Below are 7833 nucleotides of genomic sequence, written 5' to 3' on the forward strand. Positions count from 1 at the left end.
ATCCATCATCCATCCATCATCCATCCATCCATCCATCATCCATCCATCCATCATCCCTCCATCATCCATCCATCCATCCATCATCCATCCATCATCCATCCATCATCCATCCATCATCCATCCGTCCATCCCTCCATCCATCCATCCCTCCATCCATCCATCCATCCGTCCATCCCTCCATCCATCCATCATCCATCCATCCATCATCCATCCATCATCATCCATCCATCCATCATTCATCCATCCATCCATTCATCCATCATCCATCCATCCATCATCCATCCATCCATCCATCATCCATCCATCAATCATCCATCAATCCATCATCCATCCTTCCATCCATCATCCATCCATCATCCATCCATCAATCATCCATCCATCCATCATCCATCCATCCATCATCCATCCATCATCCATCCATCCATCATCCATCCATCCATCATCCATCCATCATCCCTCCATCCATCCATCATCCATCCATCCATCATCCATCCATCCATCATCCATCCATCCATCATCCATCCATCCATCATCCATCCATCATCATCCATCCATCATCCATCCATCATCCATCCATCCATCCATCCATCATCCATCCATCCATCATCCATCCATCCATCCATTCATCCATCATCCATCCATCCATCCATTCATCATCCATCCATCATCCATCCATCCATCCATCCATCATCCATCCATCCATCATCCATCCATCCATCCATTCATCCATCATCCATCCATCCATCCATTCATCCATCATCCATCCGTCCATTGTGCAAAACATTAATGTTTAAATTTGAACTAAAAGTCATGTCTCATTTGTCCCAGAGCAGAACCCACATTCTAGCCAATGTAGGACTCACACTCTATGAAGTCTGTATGAAATCTTTTTTTTGTTTTTTTTCCCAAGTCGGCCAATCACTTAACTTAGAAGTAAACTAATAGAAATAGCTGCTTTAAAGGCACACCGTGGACTTTGTGACCTAAAGAATTGACGCATATGAGTTATTTTAAATGATTCCTCAGGGGTGTGCAGGTGGCGCAGTGGTTAGTGCGCACGACCCATGTACGGAGGAGGCCTTAAGGGGTGGTTATACTCCCCGCAGCTGTGTCGCAGTGAGCTTGATGCATACATTTTTGATTTATCCTCAATCTTAAGCCTGGTCTGCGCTATACGCTGTGGGTCTCGATACGGCCGAGGCGGACAGGAAGTGGGGGCGAGTTTTGTCCGACAACGGAGGGACATGAGGGCGAAAAAGAGCGGGGATCCAGGTGGAAAAAGGTTCCCAGCGTTCTTGTGCACCTCGATCTTCAAGGTGGTCCAACTTCATGAGTTGTTCTCCGCAATTTCGGTCATAAAAACAAAACAAGCCGGCCTCCTGTCTGAGGCACTGTCTGCGGTCACCTACAATTTGGGAGAGGTGCAGAGGTGCTTGACTACTGGTCAATGTTGAGGCAAGGAAAAGTGTAAATCTTCTGAGGAGGCTAAAAAGAGAAAACATGAAAGGGATTGTGCGCAAGGAAAAACAAGATTTGATCTTGGAAAGGAGTTTGCTTATAGGGTGAAAGACGCAGCCGGATGTAAAACCAACTTTGATATTAGACTTGTAAGTTAACACTTACAGTCATATATCTTTGTCATTATTTTCAAAGTTTACTGGAAACAAAATCCGGGCAGTTACAGGTCTAGCGCCCCTACAGCCCAAAAAGTACACATTGTGGCTTTAATGTCTTATTCTTTTAATAAACAACATAACTTGCTATGATTCTGGCCTTATAAACAAGGTTGCTATGGTGACACCAAGAACATCTGATGTCTCTCACAGTGGTCCTCAGTAAACTCAGGGGGCCTTTGTTTATGCCCAGACACATGAAAAATTTGAGGGAAATTTGCCTGAAAGGGTCATTTACTGTAAACGAAATTTATTTCTAGTCTGTACTTCTCTTGCTATTGTTAGAAAAATCTCTTGTTTTTTTTTTTTTGACAAAGGTCATGCAGAGCTGAAGTCTCCTACAGGAGCCATTGTGTATCCTGACTTACTATTTAGGGCTCCGAGGTCAGAAACGGCGGAAAAATCACACCCAGGATCATATTGAGTTGAAAGTGCTTATCTTTACTCAGGCTTTCAGAAAACAAATACAGTATCAATCTTCCTTACTGGTCATATTGTGATAATATAGCACTTTGTCCTCGGATTGTTTTGCTTACTGTGCTGCTCAGGATATTCCCCCTGTGAGGGTCCTAATGACCGTCTCTCCAGCGTGTATTTTCTGTGCCTAATCCCCACAGGGGTCAGCCTCAACTAACTTTATTGGAAATGTCTGTGTGGAGGAACAAAAGCTGAAGTCAGCGAAGTTTATTGACTCTAGACGTTCCCCTCAAATGTTGTACCATTGCCCGACCATAAACAGGATCCCGGTGTTTTCAGTTTGCTATTCTTTATGAGTTCCATAAGCAGACCTCTGCAGCTGCCTGACTGACCTCAGGGAGAGAAACTATGTGAATATCGTTTCTTTTTTGCTAAAACGAGCTTCTTCTTCTACTAGTATAGGCATCTGAAGTAACAGAGCAAAGTGGATGTTTTCCTCCTGTGCCAGGGTAATATCAGTCAGTGTCAGTGGTGTTTGCCAAAACACTGCTAGCCGTGTGCCTAAACAGACGTCAGCCTTGGAAAGAAGGAATGTGAATCGGGGAGTGCGCCAAAGTACAGCTTGGACATCAATTTAAAATGAGCAGAGACACCATCAGGGAGCTGGGTCCTGAAATCGCTTTTCTCTCAACTGTTTAAACTCACTATAAACTTTACATTCACAGCAGAGCTGGTCCATTAGTGCCATGATGTCAGCTGTGGTTTCATACCACCTGTATGCTAGGCTAAACATGTGGCTTCAGTCATTTTTTTTAGAACAGAAATATCCTTTATTTTCCCTCTGTGGGAAACATTTTAGAGAGAAAAACTCAGGCTTTAGTAGGAGCTGAAGAAAAAGGCTCCCTGCTCTTTTTGTGTCAGAAGATAACGACGCTAAATAATTCTGTCCTTTGGCTTCTTAAAGTCAGCCAATGTTTTTCCAATTTTATACGAAGTTTCTAAAAATAAAAAAAAAGTCTCAAGAAATACTTATAGAATCTCCAGCAATGTCTCAGGTAAAAGTGGCATTACAGCACGGTCAATTATGGAAAACTTCCCCATTGTATTTTCCTTCGTTCAACTTTTTAACATTTTGACGCCCTCTAAAATCTGCTATCAAATGTTCCTTAAAGGAGAAGTACAGTCAGCACGGAACAATCAATGGATCATTATTTATACCTATAATGTACATTCTATAATAATTTTCGTGTCTGGGAGCGGCCATTTTTTCCCAAATATTGTAACCCCTCCCTCCTGCCATCTTCCAGCAGTGACGTCACGGTGCGGTAAGCCTAGCGCCATTCTCCCCGCTTTAAAAGCAAAATCAATGGGAACTACTAGACACATCTGCAATCAACAACAATTATTGAAGATTTCCAGAGGACTTCACCATTGAAATTCACCAGAGCTATAGTGAAACTGACAATGCCCACGTGCATGGCAGCTGGATGCTGGAATACATCGGGTAAAAGTGAATAAAAAAAGAGTTATTCCACCTTTCTGATTCCTGATCCTCCACGGACGGGTTGGTCGTTGGATCGCCAACTTGAAGAGGGAGGATTTGCCATCGAACTTCTGGCCAGAGAAAAAACACGTAATATGTAGCCAACATTTGGAAGAAGAATGTTTTCAAGATGACTTGGATAATAGCGCGTTGTGACAAACACCAGATACAGCACTGGCACTTGATCAACAACCGATACCGCACTGTGACGTCACAAACCAGTAGGTGGCAGTAGTGTTCTTTGACAAACATGGATGCCTCCAGTAAAGCACATTCACATGAAAATTACTCTAAATTAAAACACTTATCAGTTATTGAACAATATGTAATATTTTAATATTTAAAGTACTTTCGGAAGTTTGAATTCTGAATATGACCGGACTTCTCCTTTAATTAGTACATCGTTTCTGCATGGGTGTGATTTAATTATATTATAATTAGGGTTGCTCCATGTGGACATTAGGACATGCTGTAGAACATTATTGAAAAAACATCATGAAGACCAAGGAAAACAGAAGGTGGGTCGGTGATAACATGGAAGTTTAAACCAGGGTTAGGTTATGAAACAATGTTTTAATTGCTTTGAGAACAGTTGAGATTATTATTTTTTTTACTGTATATTTGTTTTATTTGTATCTCTGCTTCTGTCTCCTTGAACCACAGTGGGCCTCAGCAGATGGCCGCTCACACTGAGCCTGGTTCTGCTGGAGGTTTCTTCCTGTTAAAAGGGAGTTTTTCCTCTCCACTGTCGCTACAAGCATGCTTAGTGTGAGGGATGGCCTTTTAATCAATGAGTCGATCCAATCAACTGGTTTTCCTTAGATAGAAAACTTTGAATCAATCTGACTGTAACATCTGGTTAACTGGAAAGTGCCTTGAAAAGACATGTGTTGTGAATTGGCGCTATAGAAATAAACTGAATTGAATAGAATTTATTCTATTCTATGAGGACTACTTAATACAAATACACACTTTTAAAATTTGACAAACTTTGATAGCTTTCTGCATTATTTCAAGTTTTTATGGTTGGATTGTGACACAGTGTTTTAAAGTGTGTTTCCTCGTTCTGATGCAAGAGGAAAGTCAGTGACTCTGTGGAATCAGTTGTTTTTCCTTAGAAACGTTTTAACAGTCTGACTGTATGATCTCATTGAATCTTTTCTGTAAAGTGCCCTGTGAATTGGTGCTGTATAAATAAGCTGCATTTAAATTGAACATATATTGTTTGAAATAATTGATACTTGGACTCATTGCTTTATTTTTTTTTTTTATCCTTTATTTAACCAGGTAATACCCATTGAGATTAAAAATCCCTTTTGCAAGGGAGACCTGGCCAAGATAGGCATAAAAATTACATCACATCATTACATACGTACAAAGACACACACATAAAACCACATAAAATATGCACTTACTAGGGTTGTCAAAAGTATCGATACTCAAAAAAGTATCGATACTGAAACGTTGTTACCGGATACAATACTCATTTTCAAAAGTATCGGTACAGCCATCTAAAGTGCAGAATAGAGGAAAATGCACTTTCTGAACACTGTGATTGAATAATTCTGTGCATTTTTTAGTTTCAGACTTTTTTTGTAACAGGTGCAGCTGCTGAGAATTATTTTTGTTTAACTGGTTTGGCTAGTGTCATTGTTATGTCTGCAAAACATAGCCGAGGAAGGAACACTTAATTTTAATTTTGTAAGTTTTTCATCAAGCTTGCTTAATGTTAAGCACAGCATACAACCACAAAATATTATTCTTATTGTTCTTTTATTTATTTCTTGTATTTTTTTAGTAATGAAATATTTCTGTTGAATTTTAGAGTCTTTGTTTTAATTCTTGTGGTATCGAAAAGGGTATCGAGTATCGAATATTTTACTTAGTATCGGTATCGAGTTGAAAAGTTTAGTATCGTGACAACCCTAGCACTTACAATAAAATTTCAATTAAAACATTGACATGTGAGAGAGTCCAACTCAAAACATCTCTTTCTCAGCTTAAAAGTATTCAAAGGAACCAATTTACTAAGTTTCAAGTTATTTTGCATCAAATTCCATGTAAAGGGAGCAGAGTAAGCAAAGGCCTTTTTACTAGTGTTTCGCCGATGCCATTTTTTGGCCCCGATACCCGATACCTGGCTGTGCAGTATCAGCCGATACCGATACCCGATACCTGGCTGTGCAGTATCAGCCGATACCGATACCTGGCTGTGCAGTATTGGCCGATACCGATACCCGATACCTGGCTGTGCAGTATTGGCCGATACCGATACCCGATACCTGGCTGTGCAGTATCGGGCGATACCGATACCATAATAATGTAAAATAATTGCCATTATGGCTTTGTCAAGAAAAAATCTAATCTAATCTTGCCTACCAGGAGTGGGTGACAATAGTTGAATAAACTTATGGCTCTCGAATTGGTATCGGTGCCCTATTTGTTGGTACTCACCGATACCGTAACCACCATTTTAGGGCAGTATCGGGGCCCCATCCGATACTGGTATCGGTATCGGTGCAACACTAGTTTTTACCCAGCTCAGTACTGACAAGTGGGACAGAAAACAAGACAACAGCCTGCGAACGGAGAGACTAATGACCAGTACTTTTTTTCATAAGAAGTGAAAGCTAAATGATGAAAGACCTATTAAATAGTTTTTAACTCAACAAGTAAAATATAAGGACCCATTTATTACGTCTCAGTGACTCTTGGTTCAGTCATGAAGAATTAATCTAGATCTTGTTTACATGAAACTACAGATGTGTCTTCGTGTCGTCTTCGTTAATCTCGCTTGATTGTCTCATTAATATTCTCTTTTTACATTTCCCCCTTGAAGTTTTTCTTTCAGCCCTGAGTCCCTCATGTAATTATAGAGTTAGAGAAACCTAAGAACATCTGTTGCTTTTTCAGATACAGGTTGTGTTTGTGAAGCTGTGTGCTTTGGAGGCCTTAAATAACATGTTTCACATACAACATTCTGAGAGCTTGTCTCTCCTTCTTTTGAATGCTACCCTGTAGCCACATAAACTCTAAGCATATGCTCACCCAAGCATGTTCAGCCTTAAATTACATCGCGAACCACCGCAGCCTGAGCTGCTGTGGTAACCCGTGTAAAGTCTGCACTTCTTTGGTGCTGAATACAACATCTTATTAAATGTTTTAAAGGTTTTTTTTCCTCAATGTTTTACATGTATAATCTTTGCAGAGGTTTGCACAGTGAGTTTGCACACATGTTTTACATTAGTCTCGGGTTCTTTAGGCATTTTCCTATATTCCATATGGATGGAGAAGGGTAGGAATATTGTAGAGCGTGACAGACTGCCTATTTGCATTTCCGATGATGATACAGCATGCATTCTGCGATACCAACTAAGCAAGATAATGGAAACGACTGAGAAGATCATTTGTACCTATGTAATGTAATTTATAAAAAGGTTTTAGGACAGCTATTTACGCTTCACTGGAAAAAAAACAAATCTAGGTAAGTATTTTTTTCTTAAAATAAGTGCATTTGTTCTTGGATTGAGGAGGTAAAAGAGACACTTTACACTTAAAATAAGAAAACATCGTAGCATTGTCTTATTTCAAGTGCATTTTATCTAATTATCTTATTTTAAAGGAATAGTACACCCAAAACATGATTAGCCTTCATTTTCTACTCACCCCCATGCTGAACAACACTCTGGAGTACTTTTTTGATATCTCAAATGCATCTGGAGATCTGGGAGGCTTCTTGCTGTCTGCTGACATTCAAATAATGGAGGTCTATGGTGCCCGAGGCAGAAAGGTCCATAAAAGTCCACAAAAAACGTGTCAATATTCCTCCATACTGCTCGTCCAATGTATTCCAAGTGTCCTGAGTGGGTAGCGTCCATAATTTACTCGACACAAAGTCATTTAGAATGTTTTTAGAGCATAAACAGTAGTGTATAGGATTTCCTAAAAGCGCGTTCGCGACGCTACGGAAACCGCGGCAGACCAAACCAGATGAAAGTGCGCATTCAGCTCGGCAAAGAACTCATGCTCTTCCTCATCACTGAAGTCCTCAGACATTTTTCTTTCATTGTTTCTTTCTTTGCACAGGTAAACAGCACATTTCTTCTTCTACGCTTGCATATCGGCAGAGCAGACGCTGAATGCGCACTTTCGTCTGGTTTGGTCTGCCGCGGTTTCCGTAGACTCGTGAACGCGCTTTCA

The sequence above is a fragment of the Cyprinodon tularosa genome, unplaced genomic scaffold (assembly GCF_016077235.1).
Source record: "Cyprinodon tularosa strain WSP-4 unplaced genomic scaffold, ASM1607723v1 ctg937, whole genome shotgun sequence".
In the NCBI taxonomy this organism is placed as follows: domain Eukaryota; kingdom Metazoa; phylum Chordata; class Actinopteri; order Cyprinodontiformes; family Cyprinodontidae; genus Cyprinodon; species Cyprinodon tularosa.